This window comes from Nesoenas mayeri (assembly GCF_963082525.1).
Source record: "Nesoenas mayeri genome assembly, chromosome: 9".
NCBI lineage: Eukaryota > Metazoa > Chordata > Aves > Columbiformes > Columbidae > Nesoenas > Nesoenas mayeri.
The window spans coordinates 20813639-20841174 of NC_137557.1; the positions used below are offsets into that span (position 1 = coordinate 20813639).

At 39.0% G+C, this 27536-nt stretch overlaps 1 protein-coding gene across 1 annotated transcript in view; it reads right to left on the reverse strand.

The window, feature by feature from the left end:
- LOC308043590 (glypican-5-like) overlaps nucleotides 1–27536 on the reverse strand; it is a gene marked incomplete at both ends in the record, with an annotated part of 341547 nt that overhangs the window by 173117 nt on the left and 140894 nt on the right. The gene's annotated exons all lie outside the window — the stretch shown is intronic.

The following is a 27536-nucleotide window of genomic DNA, read 5'->3' on the forward strand; positions in this document are numbered from 1 at the left end:
ACTTTAAGTAACTGCTTAATATATTAACTTTCAATTTTTTATTCCTAAGTAATTTCTCACCTGACAAGGAGATCACATTTGAGTGCAGTACATTAGGAATTTCAGTGGAATTCAGCTATACTGACAAAAAACTTGGCCATGAGCAGTTAAAGAGATGCAGACAATTCCCCATTGCCATACCATGTCTCATTGCTCACCATTACTCTGCTCAAATTATACCACTGAGCTAATCTTAAATTTGCATCTTTACTCTCCTCACTAATAGAACATATTGCTGTATGTAACTGATGATATAACTGATTATTCATTGTGCAGTAAAGGTTCTAAAAACATACCACTAGCATCCATTAAATTCTGCTCATGGTTCAGATATTTTCATGCAATGTGATATTATTTGTGGAGGACAGGGTATGTTTTAATGAACTGAAGCAAAACTGAAAAATGTGTTTGACAGTAAGAAAATGTTTAAAAATAGAAAATGTATTAAACTGGTGATATGATTTTTTTTTTTTCCTGGTATTTTTGGTGGTTTGGGGTTTTTTTTGGCGGTGTGTTGTTTTGTTCTTTTTTGTTTTTCTTCCCCTCCATTTCTTCTCCTGAATTGTCTGAAGAATTAGTGTGCTTGGACCAGAAAAAGAACTACATTTACAACAGGTATTAATGAACTTAAATGAGGAAACCAGCTTTAGTCTTGATGTGGAACTGTTACAAAATATCTAAATCCAGTGTTACATTCTGTCTTACTGGAGTCTCTGAAATTTATGTTTAGCTCGGTAATTTGATCAAAGGATTCTACTTGAAATTATATTTTATGGTTTTCAGTAAAAAAGCTTCAGATTGCTAATCTTACTAAAAATGAACATTAAGAACATTTAACATATGTTAAGGATTCTTCTGCATCTCTCAGAGTTATGCCAGCAGTTGAGACACATACACAGCAACGGCTAAAGACAAATCTAATGTTTCCAAGTGTGTTGGGATGAACAGAATTTAGAATATAGAATAGTTGTTAAAAAGACATTGGTTTTCTTTACTTCATTTATTACATTCACCCCTTTCTACAGCTTTGCACAGTGTTAAGGAGCCCTTCTCACTTCACTGAAATCCACCCTGTTATGTTAATACTATTACAAATAAAAGTTCACAGGGAGAAAGGCTGCAGGGACAAAGAATTCTGGTAACCTTTCTTTATCAGTATATTTTACCTGGGCCACGTGCACTATAATACTTAGTGACACTTATTTTCCTCCTGATTTGGACATCCTTACTTCCCTGAACTGCATTTGCACACAAGTCTGTGTACAAGAAGCTAAGTTAAGTCTCCACATTGGTTTTTAATTCACAAGCAATCATGTAAGCCAGAAAATAAAGAGAACTGAAGTTTCCTTTTATTGCCTAGCAAAATAAGATTCACGTTTCAAGCAGAGGCAATTACACATATTGTATTTGCAGAAAAATACTGCTTTAATTTGAAATGCGGTTCAAGCTCAGAAATGCTTTGCAGCTTTATAACCATTTTACAAGTCTGTCTTGGATATTTAAAATAGAGTGTCTTTCACACAACTAATCCAAAAGAGGCATCTCCTATTAGACTGGAAATTATTACAAGAAAGTTTATTACTCATCTTTATATGGTTACAATTAAGTTCTCATTTAATAGACTCAATTGTCTAAATTTTGGACTATCTGCTAAACTTCGTAAGAACTGAGGGCTGACCTCATGATCATTTCACTCTCTGCATAATAGACCAGACCTCCCTGTGCAGGTCTTGGCATGAGAATGAGCCCCATGATCTCCATTTCTCCACCACAGGATTATACAGGAAAGGAAATGAGCTTCTCCATACACAAATATCTTGTAGAACTCATGGTCACAGAATACCACTGAGGGCAAGAGCTTAGGAAGGCTCAGACTGAGATGACACATTTATACAGAAATAGAAATATGCAGCTACAGCAATATATCTGAAAAACTAATAATGAATGGTGCAGGCACCCTGGTGATAAGTTTATCAGTAAAAACGTCCTACAGACAGCTCTATGTGACCATCCACAGGTGTATATGGTACATGTCACAACCTTGCTATTGGAATCATTACATTAAACTGGATTTAACAATGCCTACATTTGAGCAGACATATGTACATCTAAACACAAAATAATAAAGCTCTAAGCTGTACAAGAGAGTTCACTGGCCTCTGTGCTGTTAAAATACACAGTCATTATTTGTAAACGGAGAGTATGCTTTTTACGGTTTTCTAGCCTGAAAACACACTTAATCTTTTCATCACAAGATAAATATAATCCTTCCCCTACTTTCCTTCAAAATAAATCTATATCAAGCACATTCTGAAGAGTCACAGAAATGTTAAACTGTGTAACTGCTCTGGATGGACTCACTGTCATGTTCAGTTTATTCAGAAGAAGATTAAATTGCAACAAAAAGCAGAAAACATTTAAGAATTTTGCGTCATTTGGCATACATGCAAGTGAAGGAAAAGGCATACCACACATCTGCTTCTTGTCATGATTCAAGCCAAAACGCATGTGACAATTGCTTTGCTTTTTATTACCACACATACCATAAAATTCTGAGCCTCTCCCTCCTATTATGGACATAGCAGTTTCCAATCTATCCACAAATATGAAGTGTGGGATAAAATTCCTAGTTAACCAACAATTACTTATGAACTGTTAGGGAAAAGGGAGGGTAGGTTTCCTCCAAAGAGCCTTGTAGAAGGGTCACAGTAATGCATAAAGGCTGCTAAAGGGCTTCAACAAGAGTGGCTGATTCTGCAAATAATGAGCAGAAAGAATGTTCCAAACTTGTGCAGTTTCCATGCAAGGGTGTGTATTGTTTGGGAGCTCCGATGGAGAAGGGCTTAAGCTCCATGGAATTTAGGGTTGAGTGGGCAAAGAGCAGCTCTGGTTTGTGGTGGTGCAGTTTGTTTTCTTTTATGATACCAGGCTACCTTACTGCACATTCCTGATTACCACATTTCCTGAACTCAGGAGAAATTCAAGGAAATGGAAAGGATGAGGTCAGCCCTTTCCGTATTATGCCTGATGCCTGTTCTGGCTTTGATGTCCCACCAGTAACTCATTCTCCATAGCTGTGCGTCAGATATTACACCTAAAAACCAAAATCATTTATGTTGGAAAAGACTTCTAATTTCATCAAGTCCAACTGCTACCCTAACACTACTCAGTCCACCACTAAACCATGTCCTTAAGCACCACGTCTACTCTTTCACAAATACTTTTTATATACCAAGGGGGACCAACAGAAAAAAAATCATCTGATTTGAGTCAACATAGTACCAGAGACTATTTTCCCAGAAATCAGTGTCCTGGAAGTAGAAAATGTGGTGCTATGAGCACAGAGGAGACAACAGGTGCTTTCAATGTTGATTGTGGGCCTCTGTCCCCTTGCCCTGCCTGGCACTGTCACCGCTGGCAATCACATGGCAAAGCAGAACTCAAAGAAGTCACGGGGTTCACGCTGCAGCTGGCCCAGCCACTCCTGACACAAACGTGTACAGCAGCTTGGAAACAGCTATTCCACCTATCAGCCTAATTATGGAGTTGGCCCTTCCCATTGAAGGGCTCATTAACTCCAGAAGAGCAGGGACTGTACAGACCAATACTGTTACAAGAAATATTAACAATCTGTAAGAACTTATAACTGGGTATTTTTAATAATATGCAAGGATGCTTCATCAATAACCATGTCAGCTTTGACCATTACAAAGCCCTCTACCACACACCCTGTCTCAAGAAGCCTGGGCTCAACCTAGAACACGCAGCTGAGCAACACTGACAGAGGATGAGCTGCTCCCCAGAGGCTCAACAGCACTGAGTGCAACTCTGGGGATACGGTGGGGCATGGGGAAATTCACCTTTTATTGACTTCACTGTATTTGTCCAGTTAAGTAAGTCTTATGGGCAGCCTGAGAAGCTGACAAACAGCATAAAAGCGCATTTTTTAACAACTATAAAATTAGATGCACCATTATGCATAAAAAAAAAAAGCCAGGAGTTCAATCTTCAATACAACCTACTCACCATCTCCAAATGCAACCTAAATTCTGCATTCTCACATGGCATGAACTGGCCTCCCTCACAGGTGGTGTGGAATCCACCAGCCCTTTCAGAAGGTCCTGGGGCCAGGCAGGCACAGCCTTTCAGCCTGGGTCACCTCACCGAGCCCATCTCAGCCCAGGCTGCTGCTTCTCTTCTGCTGCTCTCCAACTGCATTCTCCCAACTTCTCGCCCCAACTGCCTTTCATAAGGTTAAGTCAGATCTTGACACTAAGCAAATTTATGAATGAGAATGGCAAAATAAGAACCTTTTCCTTCTTTAACTGCACTTAATACAGACCCACACTACCAAATGACTACCAACGCTACAGTAAATATGCTGTTTGTAGGTACTGATACTAAATAGAACAAACTACAAAAGCACTAGGTCCTGACCAGTTCACCTCCAAATAGTTCATTCTAACATCACAGGCCTTTAACTACTGAATTTTTAAAAAAGTAAATAAACAGTAAAAAGCCTTTCAAATTAATTGTGGTCTATCCCCCCCAAAAAAAGACAGGTATTGTTTTTGCTCTAGGTCACCCTTGACTATGGTCAAATAGTGGGCAAGCATTGGTACAGTCTCACCAAATTTTCTGAAAAATCACACTCACCTTAAAGGCCAACATCCCTGAATGGTATAAAAATATGAGGCTTGATATAACTAGACAGATTTTCTGGCTCCCCAAGCACAACACAGAATACATTGCCTACTCAGGAAGAACCCAGACAATCAGGCTTTAAAGTTCCAACATTCTCAAAGAAAGGAAGGCTACTTAAAGTCACTATTGAAAAACACTACTCTTGATTTCAATCTTTGCTGCACCTGACCTCTGCCCAGCTGGGCTAATGAGGTCACGTTCCCAAACAAATAAATCAACATAGCTGTTCTGAAGTGAGCAGAGCAACATTGATTTACACCAACTCTTGTTTTGGGCTATGGAAAATAAACTTCTGGCTTTGAGGGCTAAGTAATTCTTGCTGGTGAAATATAGAAAACAGTTACAACAGTATGCTACGAAGATTTATCCAACATTTCATTTGCAGTGAAAGATTCATGCATTGCTTTCCAGTTCACAAAACAATATGATCATTTTGAACTCTGCTAAAATATATTTAAACCAGTTGACGGTATTCTACAAGCAGATAGATGGACAAAATGATGTTTTGACATCTTTTAGAAGATTAGTGAACACTGAATAACCTAAAACAAAAATCTGCTTTGATATTTCTTGTTCTTAAAGTCTTTGCTTCTCTCCTTCACATTCACAGATGAAACACATTTCCAGCATAGAAATCAGCAAAACGGAATGAATTACAGCCTATTATTTATGATTTCTTAAAACACATCCAGTAAAGCTTGAATAGTTCATTCTTTGGAACACTGTCTTCTGAAAGCTACAATTTGACACTTTAAAGGATTATCTGTTTCTTCCTCCCTCACAGGAGCTGAACTAAACACTGAAAATGAAAAAGAACCCCCCAAACACATGGGAAGGTAATGCTTTCATTCAGTCTTTCTGAATTTGTGACCTGCTTCCAAGACTGAGAAAAATACTGTGCCAGTTACTGACTACCATTAAACAATGCTTTAACACGAATACTTCTGTTACTGCTGACTAGGGATATGGATATTTCGCCTGCTCAGAACCACTGCCCTCCATTCCTCTTCTTACACACAAACCTCAAAAGAAGTGCAACCCTCTTGTGGAATCAATAAAAACAACCAACTGTACTCAAAAGATATGACACATATTTAAGTTCTCCTGTGCAGAGTAAGTCCAGGGACTGCTTATGACCACATGAGGCATTGGGGCAGAATTGTGTATACATATATGAATATTTTGAACAAAGGGCTTTACTGTAAAGCACAGTTAGGTGATTTTTTTGGCACATCATACCCTTACCTATCCAAGGAATTGACCTACAGGCGTCATTTGGTGGAGTAGAGCTGATTCCACACAGGAGAAACAGACGTGGCCTCCTGCCTACTCTTTACCAGGAGCATTCAGTTATCCTTCTGTTAATCTAACACAAAAGTCCTCAAGTGTAAAGTATGTTTCTGTTTTGTCTCTGGAACCTATAACATTACCAAGAGAAAATTCCAGGAATTTTAATTAGGAGTAACTGAAAACAGGTTTTGGGTTGGAATTTAATATTAGCATATGGATTGCAACCCAAGATTGTAGTACTCTGCTTGTGCATATGAGCCTTCAGGTAAAATGGGCTATAATGAAAAACCGCTCTCATTAAAGTTGATCAAGTAATTAATTTCTGATAACTTAATAAGTTAAAATGATTCCCCTGCTCAGGGAATATCTGTAAAAACATCACCATCCTCTTAAATCTATTCACTCTTTGGAAGCACTATTCCATGATATATGTAAAACTCTATAGATTAAACATAAATGGTAATTTTCTACAAGTATTTCTCTTCAGGTCCTATAGGTTATTCACAAATGGGCCTGCTAATGTAAGGCAATGCCTCCATTCCCTGAGTCTTAAGTAGACATTCTAAAATTGTGGTTCATAAGTACAATAGACCTTTGGAAAAAAAAAAAAAAACCAAACACAACAATATTTTTTAAAAAAATTTTAAAAAAAACCAAAACAACACAAAGAAGAAATTGCCCAGGTCAAACATTTATAGCAGCATTTTTTCTAACATCTTTCTCTCCCTTCTTACTTTTCGTTTTCTAGCATAAGCAAGCTGGAAAACGTAAATTAATGGCAAGGTTTACTCAAAGTAAAATTGATTCTGTTGCAAATGGCCCTAAGACGTCGCTGACAACAATAACAATGATAAACCATATTGACAAAACATGTTGAAAGCATGTGTTCTGCAAACAGATGCCACAACTTCGATATGGACTGGAAGCAAAGAGCACAGACAACTGACAAAAGAAGGGAAAATAAAAAACGAGAAAAAGGAAACAATGAAAATAAAAAATCAGTGTGGATAAATGTTTTAAGAAATAAGAAACCTTAAAAAAGGGCACATTTTTCCCTAAACACACAGAAGATTTTGCAAATGGAATTAAGACTGACTGAGTTTATGGTGCACCACAAAGATACCTGAAAAGCATCAGGACAAACCGCCACATTCAGGCAGGTTCCATGTTTTGAAAGTCTTGTTGGAATTGCTGAAGTAAACTTAAGTCAATTTATGTTTGTTTACTTACAAAAATAATGTGTCTTGTTCACCTGGAGCTATTACTAGTATATGTAATGCAAATTATAATCTCGCTTTTTAAAGAAAAATATCCAACACAGCTGGGAAAATGTTTGAGGACTTTTTTTATACCCTGTATTCAACCATCCCCTCTCACATACAGCAAAAAAGGGGCAAAAGTAAAGTATTAGATATATATAAGGGAGACAATTCTTCAGTGCTTTGTTAGCCAGAACAGAGGACTCCTCTTACCCTGTAATAGCAGTCATACAGGAGGGTAGGATGAAGCCAGTGAAGAAACAGAGGGTGGCTTTCCATTTAGGAGAGGAGGCATTTCTGGCAGCCAGTGCAGCCCTGAGGAGCTGAACCACCCACCTGAACTGCCCAACTCCCTCTGCTGACAGCAAATGGAGACCAGAGCCAAAAGGCTCCTAAATTACTTGCATCACTTAACTAGCTAAAATTAGTAAAGGGGAATTGAGGCTACATCCATAGATGGAAGAACACTGCTAGCCTTCTGGATAGGAAACCTGTCCTTGCATGGCACAAAATGATGGCAACTATCCCTTCCTGGTTGCTGAAATATTCCATGTAGATCGAGTCTTCAGTCTCTTCACAAGGGGTCAACAGCAGGAAGGACTGGACAAACACATGTGACAGTTACATCCATTCCCTCAGTCAATACAAAAAGAACTGTGGCCACTGGGAGAAAAAAAAAAAAAACAAACCAAAACATCTGTGCTGAAGAAACTAGGGAGATGGTCATACAAACCAAGCATTAGTAACTCCAGCAGTCCAAATACTGCTCTGATGGTTGTGTACTGGCAATATCAACATCCTCAACCTCCACCCACATGGCAGCAGCTACCAATGCTTCGTGGCATTTGCACAGCCTGCTGAGGGCAGAGTTAGGGTTTGTTGTTCAAAAGATGAGTTCTTACAGCAAAGGGATTTCTGTGTGTGTACAATGGGACATGTAGCACAAGTTCTTCAAAATGAGAACATGTGTTTGAGTGAGAATGAAAGCAGGAAGATGCTGATGGTAACGAGCGAAAGGGAGGCAGTGGGGGCTGGAGCACCCTGGGCCAGGGGCTGCTCCTCCCCACAGCCCGGAGCTGTGCGAGGGCTGCAGCACTGCGCTGACCGGCTCTTCTGCATCTCAGTGAGCCTCTGCAATCTCACTTCAGAGGCATAATTGGGTGGCATTTTCTACATGCACCATTTTGAAACTCCAGTTTGCTCTTTTGGTTGACACAGCCCACAGAAATTCTCACTAGAAGGAAAAAAGCCCGTCAGTATTTCCCATCAGATCTCACTCGACTCCTAAACTACAAGTACTGTTATTTCCCTTTTGAATCTGGCATATCATTAGTGCCTAATATCATGCATAAAAGACTTTTGATAAAATGATCTGGCCTGAAGCATACTTTTATTAAAAGGCTTAACTCTACTATATTCACAAGCATTAATAAAACACCAGGTTATAATTAAAAATACAATAACCAAGTTTTTTCAATATCCTTAAAACTGCCACACAATTCTTTTGTTGTTGTTGTGGGTTTGGTTTTTTTGTTTGGTTGTTTAAGAACTAAAGCTGACCAAAAGCTAGAGAACTTCCACAACTGCTTTCTCATAGTGACAGCAAACATTTTCGGTTATCATGGATATCTTGCCTGAGCTAAACTTTTTAACTGGAAAAAAGATGAAAGTGCACATTTTTAAACTCGTAAGTCAAACAAAATAAAGTTATGCCAAACACTGCTTTTTCTGAAGGTGGCTTAAAACACCTGTCTTATGTTTCCCTCTGGGACATCTAGACTGCTGGTCTGTTGGGAAGATGAGAGCTGTAGTTCATTTGATCCCTTTCCAGACAGGGTATCCAACAAGATGCTACTACTGCCCCAAATCTAAGGAAAGCAATCTCACAAAAAGACTCGTAGCTCATTTTGACAACTGATACCAGGATTTTTTTGTGCCACAAAAATTACCATTTCTTCTTCTTCCCCTCCCAGCTTTTCAATCTTATTTCAAATCTGGTGTTCAAGGATCCAAGATGACGGCAGTTGTGTCTCGGTGCAGTACTGCCTCAATCAACGTAAGAGTATTAATATGAATTAAAAGCATACTGTGGACCAGGGAACTTCTATATTTTATATCTTAGGCCAGCCACTTCACTGGTCTTAATAATACATTGCACTTAATTAGAGATGAATCAAGACTATTTGGCTATGCTTCAAAGGACATCTATAAGCTAAAAGTAAGCACTTCACATTTTACTCAGACATGGATATTCTCACAAGCTAAGGGACTTGCCCAAGGCTACACAACCATTAGTGTCAAACCAAGGGTTAGCATCAGCCACTCCTGCCAGAGAAAGTGCTCAGTACTGCATTTCTTTGAAGGCCTTAGGTTCATTCTTCATAAAGTGGTGAAAAAATTACTTATCTCTAACGGCTCCTATGGTCCGTAAATAACATTTGCACATCGCTATACTAAGAGCAAGCCTTGTCAAAGGCAGTAGAGCTCCTTCTGAAATGTCGGCTGCAGAGCATGAAGCCAGAGTACATATGACACCAGCCTTTGTGGGTATGAATGTTGCTGGTCTAGCAGAGATTTTTGCATTTAGAAACATTCAAAATTAAAAAAAGTATTTTATGGAATGATGAGTTCAGATTATATTATAAAAAACATTTTATTTTGTGTAACTTCTCATACACATGAAAGTGTGTAAACTTTTTCCAGAATTTGCCTTCAGGCAAATGCCATTCAGTTTCCAGCATTTCACCTCTCATACACCAACTACTAGCCAATACTGTCAGATTAAACCTTTTTGCACATTTGATGCCATTTGCAGCATTTTGCCTAGTGTTTTAGACTAAAATTGCACTTTAAACATAAATGTGCACCTGACTACCATAAGAAGAAGAAAATAAAACCTTTATTTTGCTGAAAGATTCCCATATGGACAGACTCATGGTAGAGGTTTTCTATGAGACCCTCCACTGTTATTACTCTCTTGGCTTCTTAGTAGTCACAAGTCCAATTAAATCAATCTTCCAGAAAATTACAGATGCAACTGTACAGCATCATAGTGAAATGACAGAAAAAATAAACCCCTCAATTTCTCTTCTGCCAACTGCACTAAGGAAAAACAATATACCGACAGAGACAACAAGGAAAAGTATGAAAGGATCACATGTGCATTTCTAGATACTGTTGTTTCTTGGGGGGAAATAGTTTTATCTAATTAATGTAATAAAATAACTCATTCAAATATTTCCTGCTAGCAGTTTCTTACATTTCATAACTGAGTTGTAAACTGTATACTTAGAACTGTAGAGCACCCCACCGGTGCTCATATCTAATTAAAAATAACTAAAAATAACAGAAGCTCTTTTTGTGTTAATCTTCTACAAATTGACACAGCTGAAGCAGAAGAGAGTGGGACACATCTTTCTGTGCCCTTCTTGTGTTACAGCATGCCCTGCATTTCGAGCTGTTCCTAAATCATTCTGAGAAGATTTTCTTAATTACTCCATGCTGGTTCTCTCCAAACCGTCAGCGGTTGCAGAGCAGCAAAGGTGCGGCAGGGCTCTTAAAAATCACTCAACTGAATCCCATCTGGAAACCTGAACACCTCATCTTTTGCTAAGCCTACTCTGCTGTGCAAAAGTTCTGCCAGTATAATTATCTATTTTCTTGTGTGTTGACACAAAAGTATTTTGAGACATAGTGTGAAGTGTTACAAAGCAGCATAAATTTCTTCAGGACAATCATAGGCTTGAATAAGGGAGATTGATACTAAGGATGCTTTATTAAATTCCACTCTTAAGCTCACACATAGTCCCTGATCCTACAGCAACAGAGAGTTCTGTCACCAGTTCCTAAAACTACTGTTCCATTTACTAAGATTCTACAGCCTTAAGGGAAAACTAAATATTTTTATACACATAAAGTTTTTGTGAACCTCAGAAGGATGCAATAATATAATAGCAAAGGCATCTTAAGAGATTGATACTGAAGCCTTATGAATCACTGAAACTCTAAGTAGCAAGCGGAGCAATGAACAGTCTTCTAGGCAGCTGAATGACATTGTTCTAGTTTGAAAGCAGGATTTTTAGATAATGCTCCACTGTAAGTTTTATTGCCAGTCCTAATAGCAGTAATGCATCACTTCTGCAATGAGCAGATGCTATCAGAAAATCATGGCGGTACTTTATAAAGCAGACTATAAACATGTTGCGGGGAAAAAAAAAAAAAAACAACCCCTGCAGGCAAAGCTTCAGAGAAGAGAGAAACACATGGGAATGAAGGGATTTGACTAAGGTGACAGCTGGGTCAGTGGCAGAGTCAGGAACACAAAAGATATCTTTTCTGTCCCAAAGGGCCTACCAGTGACAGGACAGAAGCATAAAGACCACTTTCTTTGGAAAACATACTATGAATCAGACTGGATTGCATTGGATCTGACTCCCTTATTGCCTCAAGTACATCTAAATTTGCAGCCACAGACAGCACAACCACTCATCTCATAGTTCTCCTTTTTCTGTTTCCTCATTTTCTGTGGAGAAACTGCATTAGTTTGACATCTTGCCTCTAATGATAACACTTCACTGCCATTCTCTGGGATGCTTGTCTGTGTCTGGTTGGGAAGCTCTGTGTCTCTGTTGCTGATGAATACTGGGAGCTCATCTACAATGGCATTAAACTTCTGCATGTAATATCTACCATGGCTATTACACTCCAAGTGGTGCCAAAAGCTTCTAGACTGTGATTCAACCAGCACAGAGACTCACAAAACTGAGAGCACCCTTCCTGCTTTTTTCTCTCATGATTTATCCTTCCAGTGACACATGACTTTTTTTTTTTTTTTTTTACAAAGTTTATTGCTATTTTTACTAGGATCTGTGTTATCAAAAAGAATAAGCATGACACTTCAGAACAATGCCAATTAACCATCATGCAGATACTTTTACATGTTCGCTCCATCCAGCTTAGCTGTTTTTAATACTATGAAAAAATCCTACAATCAAAACCAAAAGGTGGCACAAAACAAACAAACAATCCACTCCTAATGACTGTATTATAGGTGCCCCAAATTCATCATCCACCTGTCGGGTGGGTCATGAGAAAAGATTTATGTCCAAATAGCCATAACTGCAAGGGAGCGACATGCAGAAAGACTATCCCTCTTTGCTGGGAAATCTGAGCTTCACCAGAACAGATTCCAGTAATGAATGCAGTTTGGGTGAATTTAATGGTCTATTACTTTTGCATTTCTCATGTTCCTACTTCTTTTTTTCCCCTCATTTTTGTGGGGGTGTTTGTTTTGTTTCTTGGTTTTGTCATTCCCTCTGCCCCCATTATATTTTATAGAAGCAGTGCAGTACAAATATAACTGGCAGAACATGTCATCTCATTTTCTTTTCCATTCAGCTGACGTGCTAATTCTGTGTAACACAAGAAATGAACAGCGCTTTCCAGATGTATGAAATTTGGTCTTAACAACCAAGTAAGGCGGGAATTTTTTTTTACGGGATCGCAGTTTCCTCAATTAAATTTTAAGAGAATTCAGCTTTGGAAACACTGAGTGCTGTATTTTACAGTTCTCTGTGGGCAAAAAGAAGTGAGGTGGGAAGATGTACGTCTACTTTCAAAGTACAGAGAGTTAACAAAGCTTTACTTTAAATGCAGTAATTTTAAAGTCAGTTGTTCATGTCTGCTTAAATGCCTGTGTGTAAACATGCTGAGGTTTGTAATACACTTCAAATGATCAATACTGTTATGATGCTTCTGAAATTACTGCATTACTAAAAAGGTTACGACAATCTTTAATGGACAAAGGAAATACTCCTCCATTTTCTGTCCAAAACAGACAAATTTTCAAGTTACAATCCCACCTAACAACTCAAAATTATGGCCGTAGACTCCATCCTGAAGCTGCCCCTCCCACACAGATCGTACAGCTTCTACAAGAAGTGGGAGTCCAGCAAGCTTGTGATGATTATAACTGCACAATGGACTAAATGAGTCAAGTTTGTCTTATAAGCAGCATCCTTGGTCATTCTACTATTGAGAAGCTGAATTTCCAAGACAACTTTTGGAAGAAAATTGCATTAAAGGCATCTTCTAGAAACTATATGGGTTCAGATGAAAGTTTTTCAGCTGCTCTTCTGGCTTTTTGTTAAGCCAGTTATGAAAAATACACATGCAAGTTTCTTCAAGTAAGGTAGCAAATTCTTGAGTTACCCTTCTCCACTGAACACAGGCATCTGCCCACTCACAGTCCTCGGTTCAGACTTGGGTCACTGGCACTGAGAGCATTTTCTAACCATAGAAAATGGCAAAACTTCCCTAAGTGACACCATCTTTTGGTTTACCAATTTCACAGTTAATTATTCTTGCAAAAGAGCATGGGAGAAATGTGATGGATTAAGTTCAACATCAGCAAATGCAGATAGAGAGAAGCTGTCCTAAATACCTACACATGGGGGGGGTCACACAATTAAACACCATCCCTTAGCAAGCAGATCCGAGAACCATTACAGTCGATTTGAGAACGTCAGTTCAGTGTTCGGCCATTGCCAGAAAGTGCAAACACAATGTTAGGTTTCTTCCTCCTTTTTCTACCCATAAAAAAATTATCAACATTTGTTTACCACTACAAAGCCATAGTAAGCCTGTGTCTTGAAGACTCCTTGTAGTTCCAGTTATCCCACCTCAAAAAGGATACAGCCAGAGTACAGAGAGATACAAAAATAGTAATAAGTATGTTAAAGATGTGGGCTAGCTGGAATACTAGGACAGGTTAAACACATTAAGGTTCTTTAATGTGAGAACCAGGTAGCTGTGGGTGGTATGATTAAAGTCAGTAAAATAACGAATGTCCTGTAAAAGAAGGAGGAAATTTGTTTTTTTTTTTCTTACACAGTCTCAGGGTGCTCATGGAAGAAAAGGGCATTAAGCTATCAGAGCGACGGGTTAAAATAGTAACATACTTTGTTATGCTGCATCTACTGGTACCACCATTACCTCATGGAGACCAAGAGAACAGGTAATTCCTAACACACAAATGTATCAAAGACAACTACAAGCTAAAACCCAAGCACTCAAGAAATACCTCAGCCACAGAGTGCTACAAGCTGAGACAGTATATTTGGGAAATAACCCTCTCAAAGTAATTACACTCAGGAACACTATTGTATTTGCAGCATGTAAGCAGATACCGACAGTGTTCCAGTCGTGCTCAGGCTGACAGTGCCAGGTCTCCTTGCAGAGAACTGAAGGCTCTGATCACCATCACAGGGAAAGTGTCCTGAAGACAGTGAATCTGAGTAACTGCACTTAGACTTAATCAAAGAAACATATTTTACTTTCTAGCTGCATCAGTACATCTTCTATTAAGAACACTCTCTAAATTGGAGTTTACAGGTTTATATAACAAGCCAGCTATGCCTATATCGAGTTGTTCTTTTAACCTTCAACATGAATTCCAGTGACTAAGCCAAAATAAGAACTGGGGGTTTTTTTCAGTGATATTTCTACTCTTCTACTAAAAGTCTAGCTTCAAAAACTGCCCCTAGGCTATGAGGCCCCATGATGCAGATGGTAAGTCAGCCAGACACCCCGATGGTTGTTCTCACCCAGATCAGGGTTCATCTGCAAATGGAACCAGGCTCCAGCCCCCTCCTGTGCAGCACTATCAAACACCATCTCCCAACAAACACAGCTAGTCGTTATAACACGTTTTTGTGTGTGTTCGCTAATAATAATGCTGATTTTCACTACATATAACTATAATAATGAATCAACTGATATTTGACAAATCTGTGTCTAGACGTATGTACTCGTTTCATCAACCAATCTAACTACCCCCTGTACTCTACCTTCTTAAAAAACTAGAGAAAAAAAGTACAAGCAAACAGAGCACCACGATTTCTATTGTACTCTAGCCAACTCTTTAATTTGAATTAGTAATTAGTACATTAAAGTGACATACTACAAAACCCAAAGGAATAACTCTATAAATAGATGAGAAGGCTGACTTAAAATATCCTCTTATAATTAGAATTCCACCTGATACCACTGAATCATTGAACTACCTAATAAAGCAGATCCTGGTATATCTACAATACATATCACACAGTGCCCACACCAATTTTCCATATTAAAAGAAAATTAAAAATATCACACCTTTCATCTTAATAGTCATCAGAATCTAATCTAAGAACAGCCTGAAGATTTGTATCACTACTTCAAACATGACTCAGTAGTGTAATTCATCTTTTGACAATAGTAGATCAATTAGAAAGCATCAGTTATATTATTAGCTTAAGGCTCGTTATTATACAGCCATGAGATCTACACAGCACAAGAAACACAAGTTGCATAATGTTACCAGACTAGGAAGTGCTATTACAACATAATAAAATGGTGTTTTCTTCCCGGATAGATCACTCTTCTTGTTTGTGTTTGTTGTGGTTCTCCCTCCTCTAATTTAAACTGTATAAATAATCATTTTTTTCTGCATGAGATAGAACAGCTATTTCCCTCTGGGAAAAATTGCCAATGAAGACATCAAACAAAGTCTCTTCAGCTGAGTAATTTGTGTCAGCACTGCTTTCCCCTCTCCGGCCATTCCTCCAGCAGAAGCCAGCGCAAGCAGTGAGGTTCACCTGAGAGCTGGCGGGTGGAGAAGCCCGGTCACTGCAAACACATCTGTGCTGCTCTGAGAAATTTATTGAAGTTCAGATTTCTCAGTGACCTCCACGTTAGTTTGGTTCTGCAAACTGACATGTTTTCTTCCTTCCCTTTTTTCAATACTTTTATTGAAATTCCTTTTAAATGCAAATTTCTTTATCTGTTTGGATTTCAATTTACACAACAATACATCACTCACTAGGGAAAAAAAAAAAACCAAGACAAGTGTGGTTGGATTTTTTTGTTTTTGTTTTTTTACCAGGGGAACAAATGTTGAGCGATGTGAAACCATGGTAACTGTCAACTTCCACTAGGTTGTGCTATAAAGGAAAATGAATTGGTGCAACCATCTCCTAAATATTTCTGTGGGTTATCACCATAGTAAATCTAACAAAAACACACTTCATCTTTAACTAGATTTTCATTTCAATGAGGGAAACCATTGATCACTTCAACCAGCTATTTGTGATCTACAGTCAGCAGCTCCCACAGGAAGCAAATCTGTGCTAAGGGGAAAGAAGGGGAAATGTATCTTTTTCAGCCGTTTCTCTTCCAGCAGCACAGGGCAAGGGTTGGCAGCAAAGGGTGAGATTCAGGGGCCCTTGCTGGGACAGGGAACACTAGATAGAAGCAACTACAGATTTCTTGCAGTGCAGTAATCTACAGAAATGTTAAGCTTTATTGTCCTTTGAGCAAGGGAAAAAATCAAAAACCGTGGGGGCCAATTAACTACATTGAACTGCTGAAGCAGTAATAAACAGAATAAATCCGAGCACAGTAGAGCTGGTGCTAAAAGTTTTCCTGTGATGATTTCTCAGTTATTAGACCCCTATAAGGCTCTATGGCGATGGCCAGTGAGATGCCGGTGGGTTTTGCCTTACATCCCTCCTCCAAACCCAGGATCTCACCTTCCCTGGACATGAAATCAGGACAGTGGATGAGATCAGGACTTGAGTTCCACTAGAGTAACTTCAAATCTCTGTTCAGTACTCCGTCTAGGACACAGGATTGAAACTAAACACTTGGGCCATAAGCTCTAGTCTTTAATCCATGCTTAAAATGGTTCATATAAAAACAACATAGGTTATTTGTTCCTCACTACTTGTGTTGATACACTGTTAGAGCAGCTCAGTTTTCCAATAGACTGACCATCTAACTCCCAGACTAAATTTATCACTGTTCAGTTTACACCCACTTACATGCCTTTGCCAACAACTATTTTCCACTTAAATAACTCTTCTCCCTCTATGGCAAGGTATTTACAGAGGGCAATCACAGCCCCTCTGTGCCTTCATTCTGTGAACCTAACTAAGCCATTCTCTTTCTGCTTCCTTTCCTAAGGCAGGCTCTCCCGTTCTGTCCTCACCTCTCAGCCTGAATTCACCCAGAGCTACCCACTGGCTTTCTCAGCCATTGATTTCTGCCCTGTGTCCATGTCCTATAGAGGCCTCTCTGTACTATCTTGCTTCCAGATCAAACATGCAGCACAGGCACGTGCTCTACAGGCACAGATCTCCACACACAACCTGTTCTGTGCACAGAAACACGTTGTATTTACTGTGCACAACTACACCACGAGCAGAGCACATTTGCACTAAGGCTAATATATCCCAGACCTAACCGCAGGTGACTGCCTGTCTCTGAACAGAGGAACACTGGGAGCTTCTGCGGCACCCTGGTGACCCTCTGCCCTCCCACTCGAGATGCATTTGCCAACTTCACTGAATTGGGCTTCTCAGCACTGGGAATATGTTCTGCTACACAAAACAGGGCTGTTTATCAAAGATGCGGCTTTAAACTTTCAGTAATAAAATAAAAAGGGTCAAAGGCTGCCAGAGAGAACGTCATGCCAAAATTTTTCAGCATTTTTTCAAACTCAAGTATGATTTACTAGTTAATTACTGAGAAGAGGGACAATAACACTCACTTTTACAACAGATAATTTAATTTTTTTGTTCTGGCATAGCAACTGGCATGAATCTAAAATAGTTTAAATCAGAAACCCTTTAAATCCCAAAATATGATTTACAGCCAACGTTGGGATGTAATCGTCTATCACATAAAAAAGGCCTGCAGGTCCATATTATATGGTAAATTACCATTTGTATCTTGCTTTTCCATGGCATTTTATTGATAATCTGTATTTTAAAACGTGGCCACTAAAGCAGCCTTAAAAAAAACCCTCTGTAATATTCTAAAAGGTTCATCTCCATTATTTAAATGAAGCCTTTTTCAATACCAGCAGAATAACATAGTAGAACAACATAGCAGTAATTGGAAGGGATGATTAAAGGACACTTCATGGCAAAGCTAGAATCACTTAGAACATCCTCTATAACTACAAGCCGCATTAAGTGATTAGTTTAAGAGAGCAATTGTTCCCAAGTAAATCCACACACTGACCAGCCACTAGAATGGCAAATTCTTATCAGCCACTACAGTTACACACCGCATTGCCTAAACTGTTGTTTCCCAAGATATTACACATCCCTCAGGCAATATTTAAGTGTCCAAATAATCCATTAACTTCTACAGGCTTCTCACAAGACCTTTAACAGACTGCACTTGCATACCTCTTTTTTTGGCAACAATGTCAGCTTACAGAGCCACTGTCCATCCTTTCCCTTTTCCAAATTATTTGCTTTTGCCCACGCTTTCCCTTAGATGTGTCAACACAAGTGCTCGCAGGGCCACGGTGCACACTGGGGTGCACTTGGACAGAGCTCAGCCGATGCAACGCCGAACTGCAGCCAGCAAACACGGTCCTTCTCCCTCCGGTGTGCACCCTCACCGCCATCCCTGCTTCCCTCCTCTGCCTTGGTCTGAATGGCTCATTGTGCAACCACAGAAGTGACAGATGTGAAACGAGGGTGGAAGAGGGTAGGAACCTATAAGCAGGTGCAGAGGGAGTGGTATTACCTTTCTTTTGGTAGTAAGTAACAATTTGAGCAGCAAAGCTGTCAAACTGTACCCTCAGGCCAGTGGGTAGATTTGGATCAGCATGTTGGTTTAGTTAGGAGTCAGGTAGAACTACACCCTTAGCACAGGTTTAAGCATTTTGCTGGGCTGGAACCTAAATATCCATCAACAACTAAGTCAATGGTCAAGTCATAGACACAATGCTTTGAATAGCAGCATCTAATCTTGTCTCTATTAAGAAAAAGTAACTTGCAGAGAGTTGTGCCCTTTAGTTTCAATAGCAGGGTGTTATCAGCATTGCATAATAAAAGCTCTGCTTTCATCATTAAAAGCTAACAATGAAATTTTGCACTCCCACTCCATCTTATAATCAGTTGCCTCGATGACTTAAAGTCCATTATCCTGTATGAATGTACTCTTAGCATCATCCAGCATTATCAACACAAATACTATTATTTGGAGGAACAATTTATGCTTCAGTGCTATTAATTCTGCCACACATAAAAGCTGTAAAATTATTACAATATGAGCAATTTGATTAATTAAAAAGCACTGATTTACACATCATAGGATGTTCTGTAACTACTCAGAAACCACACACACAAGTTATCTATCTAGAAACTGAATACAGTTTTATTTTTAAGCTGGATCAAGTCCTATTACCTTATGCAGGCCCTTATATAGAGAACTTCTACTGACTCTAAATAATTCACTTCAGTCTGTGATGATGCAACTCAAAAACATCTTCCTATTAGAAAGGAACTTCATTATGTTCTAAGTCTGCTTGCAATCAGCAGTTCTTTGTAGGCAATAAGATGGTTTAGGTCCTTTGCCAAGTCTGAATGTGTGGCCAGTCCATAAAATTGACTAAATCAATACACTTTGAATTCTCAAGATAGCTTATTTTTCAAAGAGCTTGCCTGACTCACATATATGTACTTAATTCAATGTGTATATAAAAAATACACACTCTATCTTTTTTTCTTAGTTTTTAGATCTATTCAACTGAAATCACATTTAACTTCTTGGTATGTAAGCATCAGTTTGCTCCGTGCTAATTCCACCACAGGTGGTGAAAGGCTCTAAAACAATTAACTCACTGTTTAACTCAAGTAATGCCCAATGACATGTGTATTCTGAATGCTGCTAAGTCACTTTATAAGTGCTCACCTAGTATTATTCATCACCGTTATCTTACAATTGCAGAAGACATTTTAAGTGTTCTGAGTGATCTCTATTTCTGTTTATACGTTTCAAAGCTCTAGGTATCTAGTAACTTATGGAGCATTACTATTTCAATGGTCAACCTGTGATGCACACTGTTCACCTGACTTGTATGCTGTTGCTTGTGCTCCCCGCAACCTTTACGAAACAAGTGTAATGGTTAGTGGACAAGAAATATAAACGTTCCCAAACCCACACACTTGCCTGTTCATGCACTCAAGTGCTTGTAAAATCAGAACTCCCCAAGGCTGAATCATGGTCAGCTCAAACAGCTGCTCCAATTGCTTTTCAGCCCTTGAGCAGCTGTGGTTTTCTTCATATCAGTTCTGGTGGGCTGAGGAACACGTAAGTCACCCCCCAGTCAGCAGCCCCCTGAGAGAAAGAGTCTGTAAGGCAACAGGGAATGCTGCAAGGAAGGATCCCCAGGGATCAGCCTGGGAAAGTTCTCATATTGTTTTGTGGATCACCAAACAACTGGGAACATTTTATATACCACCCTCGCTGGTGGCAGAGAAAGCATACCTGATTTAGTACTCCTCCACTGAAATAGGCTCAATGTTATAATCTTTCGGAGGACATGGCTCTGCACCTAGCAAGAATGCTCAGATACAAATAAACATACACTGTTTCACCTTGTCTTCTACCGTGTTTTCAGTAACACTGCATTTTTACTTCTTAATGTTTTACAATTCACCATGTGTGAAGTTCATCACATGATAGGTGATACCCATATTTTTGGTACGCATGCACTAAAAAGTTGATTGACCTGGCTTGTGACATGGCTACTGAGAGCCTCCCCAGCAAGCAACATCATTGACTGAGGACTGGGAGAAACTTAGTACCATTTTCTCTAATATTTAGATCAGTGTTACAAAAAACGTCCACACAGTAGTTCTCTGTCCGACCTGTTTCCAGTCCATTCCATCTCACCATGTATTCTGATTCTGATTAAAACCTCATGGACAGTTGCCCAAATATGCTTTAAAATCAAAAAAACAATACTGAATGTCAGATAACACCTAACTTTTTGCTACATTTACCCAATGAATAATAGAGAGCTAAGCTAAGGCAACAGACTTGGACTAACAGAGAGGTGTCTCAGCGTGACTTTGGATGCATTGGTTAAAACACTGTACCTTGGTTTTCTGTCTGTGGGAAATTAGTTTACCTTGGCTTCTCCATATAGAACATAAATGTTTTAGCGGTGCAACTGTCCCTTGCTCTACATACACTGAGACAGCTGATCTTGTTTTGGTCAGTAAGAGCTATTGCCACAGGAGCATGGTAACAAGTAGTTCAGTAAACGAGTGGGCTTTTTACAACTACCTCCAAGTTCAAACTGTATGGAAGCACCTAAATCCTCTACAGGAATGACTGGTGTTTCCAATCCTAACAAGTCCAAAAGCAACAGCAAAAATATGGAATTAATGCAAAACAATCTCTACTCCAGAATGTGTTTGTTGACAGATGCTATTTTGTACAACACTAGTAACTTTACCCTACTACCCTAATAACTCAGTATTTGAGTTCATGAAGTTTACTTTTCAATCCTAGAGGAGTTATTTTCCCTTAAAGTTTTTGCCGTGAAATAAGTCTTTAACACAATCATGACAGCTTCCTAAATTAGGCAGCTTTTATAGGAGACATTTAATACATAGCCCTTCACCTGGCATTTTAGAGCATACCATTTTGAAATCTATTGGAAAAGCTTTCTACACAACTCATTGCTGATAAAAGAATAACAAAGGAACTCAAGAGAATACATATTAAATGAAGTTCCAAGAATTTAAAAGGTAAGGATTAAAACACAGCTGTAGCCCAACGCAGTTTGTAATTAAACCTGAATTTTCAAATGCAAAAGCCTGCTTACTGAACGTAAAATAAACAAAAACAAACCCAAAAACCAACCACATCACACACACAAAAAAAACCCCACCACCTCAACAAAACCCAAAACCACCTGACTTGAGCAGTCCTTTATCTTCAGGAAGAAAAAATGAGACAGACTAGCCCTACAAAATCAGCCAGAAAGCATTTTCCCAGTGGTTTCGATCAGCACAAGCTACATTAGTTCCACCTAGTTTAAACTAGTACAGCAGAAATTTTTAAAAATATACTTCCAGAGAACTCTGCATTTTTATATACCCACCGACAGTGCTGTAGCAATGAAGTGGCAGCACTGGCCAGTGATACCCTGCACACCCGAGCACACAGGTACACTTTGACCACACCAGGAATAAACGTTCTTCCCATGAACCATTCGGCTCAGCGATGTTCTTTGCTGAATCCTTGGTTGGAAGGGATTCAGTAGGAGCTGGGTTGGGACCAACAGAAACATGCTGGTGTCTCAAAGGAATGCAGAGCTTTCACTCCAAACGAACCCTACCCTGTTCCTGATAAATGCCTCCATGGCAGGATGGGAGGCAGAATCCTTCCCCAAAGCCATCGGAGATTTTCGGTAGTTACACAAAACCGAAACAGACCTTACATCTTAAGCTTAGAAAGATTAGTCTCTGCAAAGATTTTCATTAACAGAAGAATTCATTCCTCCAGGTAAGAGATGGCTTTGCTGTACCTGTAGCATGCATTGTTTCAACTCAGTGTTTCAGGAGAGCTGTGCTTTTGGAATTACTGCACTAGAAAGCAAAAATCCCTAGGCATGAGAGCATTCCTTCCCTTCTGAAGTCTGATTTGCTTCAACTCTGCCTCTATGACACCAATGAAAGCAATAACACAGTGCACACCTCTGCAGAGCCCTGGTGGCTCTTTGCAGATATACTTTGCAGTAGGATTAGTATTCAACTTCTTAACTCTGAAGTGTCACCAACACGAGATTACTGCCATTTCACAGCAACTTTACTTCAGAGGTTATTGAAACCTCCTTCGGGTACCCTAATATCTGAATTCCTGTCTGCAAACTTTGAACTTGGGGTTTTGGGAGCAAGATGACACTTTGACACATGCCCTGTGTTTTCTGCCAATGTGGGGTCAGACCCAGCTCCTTGTTGCACACTTGAACTATCCTCCCAAGGACCCCACATAGGTACAACTTAGTCTAACAAACTCTCTTGAGGGATTTCTGGAACTGAGTACTCACCACCCAAACCACAGAGGTGTCTGGACAGGCTGCTAGGCAGCATCACCCTATAGCACAAACGATTTGATGTTGTCCATGGTCTACTATATCTCTTAATTTGCCATATGAATCTCTGAATTACAAATTTCCCTTTATTCTCTCTTCCCTGTAGTTAAGTTCTTGCTTACAACAGCAAGGTTTGTAACACCCGCTCAGACACTTTGGGTAAGCTATCTGCCACCCCACAGTCCAGCTGCAAATAAATTTACCCAGACCACCACTGAGTTTACATTAAATAAGAGTAGCCAAAGTGTCAGAGTATACCCAGGGGGAACCAGCTACGCCAGGGAAACAAATGTTCTTGAATGTCTGCTGTACATAACCTGACTTTTCTAAATTTATCTCTGCCAAGGATAATACTACACATAGGAATCCATTCTCCTGTTTGTTTTTAGCACATTTCCAGGTTGTGCAGACACACAACCCTTCCTACCCAGCAGAGTTCCCCCAGGGATGCGGCTGTAGGAAGCAATGAATTATTATGGATGAAATCTGTCCTGTTTTAAAGTGGCACAGTTCTATTAAAATTGCAACAGCCTAAAGTATGCTTTAGAGTTTTGTATTGCAAATACAAAAGAAGATATGTTACTGGAGCAGCAATAACTCCAGTTGTTCTTTTCCTTTGGATTCTGTTACAGGCTTTGGTGGCAATGCTTCTCCCTCACCCTGGTTTTTGCAGCAGTGTATTGTTTATTATCTTGCTTTATCTAAGGCATTTTCCCCTTAGCTAATGACGACTCCATCGTCACAAATCAAACAGAAGCATTTAAGATAATACAAAGCCTGCTGGTTTTCCTTAGTGAACTGAACTTCCTGATGCATGTACAAAATGTCAAAACATACAGTCAAATTTTGTAGTATTTCATGGATAACATTTTAAATGCATTCATCAGCATAAGCCTGCTGACCCTGATTCAAGTCTAATCTCTATGCTCCTTTTTAATTCTGAAATACACCACGTGAAATTCTAACTTTAGACAAAGGGCCTGCAAAAGTTAGAGGTCAACACTGAATGTGGACTTGTATTTTTTACGGTAGCTTACAAACACATTGTTTGTGTTTAGTACAAGTAATTTGAAAGGACTCTCACAGCTGGGCAAGAATATACCTAATTTTCCTTTAATTTCTGTATTTAGAAGTAATCACTTAAGGTTTCAATAAATATACTATTTGCTTTTTCTAAAGTTCCCACAAACATACTGTTCAAATCATGCCCCAAATTCTTCCATGGAAATGAACTGCCAAGTCCTGGGTATGAACAGAAATAACAGCTGAATGTTTACAGATAAACACTGTATGTAAATAAATGTATACATAACTATTATCTGGACAATGACCCTGGGAAAATTACCAGGTCATGATTCCAGGCACTGCCAGATTACTCACTGTAAGGCTAATTCAATGTAAAATAAGGGCATCATGAGTTGAGAGGCAAAGAGAACCCCTCTGTAAAGTCTTGAGTTTTAAAATTTCACTCTTAAACATTTATCTTTTATTTTAAAATATGCTTTAAAGTGACATTATTTCAATAAGTAAGAAAAAACAGGATAGTCAAAGACTTGCCTTTATCAACATCTATCTATCTTCTGTTAGTGAAGTTTGTCAAAGCATTCCAAACCATCTGAAATACTGGACTAATATTCATAATGCTAAAAATACTTCTGCTTTTTTGCATTTATCAAACATACATTTCAATGTTTAATTATCTGTAGAAAACAGTTTATTGCCTTGTAAACTCGTCTGACATTAATATCATCCTTCAATTAAAATATATTAAACATATTCGACAACGATCTGTTCAAAGAATGAATTAATTTTAGGAACAGTCTCAAGAAGTCTTTCATCTTCAGTAAAGAACATATGTGGTACCTATGGCCTAGAAAATAACAAAGTTGGGCATTTCGTTGGTTTTCAGTTCCAGCTTTGAAAAGTTTTCATCCTGTTCTAATTTGCTTTTCCAGCAACAGCACAGCTTTCAAGAGCAGTTCCAATGTTTCTACAATAAGCGTTGCCAATAAAGACATGGAGTTATTTGCAGACCCTGCGTTCCCCTTCCTCTGATCAAATCAAACTCTAAGCAGGGCTGCCAGGAACGCCTCTGCAAACAGAACTATTTCTAAACCAAGTAAAGCAATTACTCATGCAAAGAAACGCGAGTCCAAGTCAAGAAGAAAATAAACGTAGAAATGAACTGAGAAAGGTGTAGCATTCTCTTGCTTATCCTTCTAATAAATTAATTTAAATCTAGCCAATGGAAAAAATGGTGTTGGCAATATTTTAAAAAGCTGTGTATAATTTATATATATTTGTGAATAATACTGATAGATGAGCTAGACAATTACTAAGTTGTGGACTACTTGCAGCAATCACTTTGACAAGCTCGGTCCCATTTCTGCTAATTAATTGATCGATGTAAAAAAATCACTGGATCATTAACAGCTCTTATTTGGTCCATATCTCTGGTACCACCTTTGGTGATAAAAGATTTTCTTTTAATGTAATCACAGTTCATCCTCACCACTCAGCTTAGCTGGCTTGGTCAAACAGGGGAGGGAAGCTCAGGTTCAACACATCAGCTGAGCCGCTCCAAACTGCCAAAATACACCCAACTCTGACCGCACAGCCTTGCCTATAACCTGCTTTCCGACTTAATGTGTGCAAACACAAATCATCAAAACCGTTCACTTCCCTACAAAACAAGCACTGTGTCTGTGCCATGGGTAGAAAATTGGGAAATATGTATAAATCCACCGCTCTGTTATGGCTGTGAAGTGATATTCTAGTTATAATAGTCTCTGCTGATAATTAAGACCATAAGCAATTAAAGCAGCATTATATGAAGACATGGACATGACAAAACACATTGTGCAGATATCAGGGAGAGGTTTAGGTTATTCACTGCTAGCAGGGTATCCTTTTCCGCAGGAAGGCATTTTGCAGAAGCTAGGCAGAGAAATGGCCTGAAAGAAAAGTTATCCACAGGCACACTGGTTCCCGACTCCCAGAAAACCTGACTACACTGCTTAATTAAAGACGGAGTATCAACTACTGGACAGAAATTACTGTTACTGCTACAGATTTCTATTAGGACATGGGCAAAATAAAACCATCCTGGATTTAACTGTACTGTCTTTACCTTGTCAAAATTATTCTTTTAAATAATAAGATAATACAGACAATCTAAAAAAAAAAAAATCATCCAAAGATTTCTAGTGAACTTTGTGCTTCTTAGAGAGAAGGAGAAAAGGAGGTTGAGATGCCTTGCTCTAAGATTTAGTTTTACTAATGAACATTCTTTCACCACACCACAGACCACAAACCAGACTGGACTTTCTCTGAGGCTTGGTTCCCTTTTACCATGCCCAGAGACTCCCAGAAGCAACCAGCCAAACCTTCTCTTCACCTTTTTTTTTTGGTTTTGTTGTGTTGTTGTTTTTTTTTTTTTTTCGGGAGGAGAGCGCTTGTTTTTTTGTTGTTTTTTTGAGAGAGAGATCTTTCCCAGTTGCCTCTGTTTCTCATGAGCCTCAAACTCTGCTGCTAAACACTGCTGCTCCTCCAGCTGCTCAGCAGTAAATCATCTGCACCACTTTGCAGGACAGCAGCTCTTCAGTCACAGAGAGGCATATCTGCAAATACAGCCCCTTAACTGAAGAACACGTACATCATGTGCAATACCAATTCTGTCAAAGACATGAAAATACTTTAATATGTGTGCAGGATGATTAAGTCTGTGAATAGCACAAAGCTCAGTCCTACCACACTTCGAGAAATATACTATAACTGCAGCTGTATTTTACTATTTCTTCACTTTCATTTGCTTGGTTTCTATCATCTATTCCCAACTATTCGTCTAAGTGATCAAAACAGCATTATAATAATTACCATTAATTATTCGCATTAAAGAAACTCAGCCTCAGTTCTCTGAACAGTCATTTTCCTCTCTAACAAAGATCATCCAATTCCTACTCCTTAGGTGATTATGTTCTAAAAATATATTGAGACAAAGATGTGGGAGAAAAAAATGAGAAGGAAGATGTCAAATTAGATGTGAAATTATTGTGTTTAGTACAATAATTGGCACATGGTCACACATGAATAATTTTGCTATCTGCATTCACTTCTCTAACAGTATTGCACCAGTAAGACAGTAAAACTACAGATGGTTGAAAATAAAGGTTTCTGGGCCACAGGGAATTATTCTCTCCTCCTCACTACATCAATTCAAGTGCGATCTAACCCTCCAGTTTTTTCATAAATTCAATCCTGAGCTGTGGTACAGCAAGGGGCAGAACACCATCTCTGTT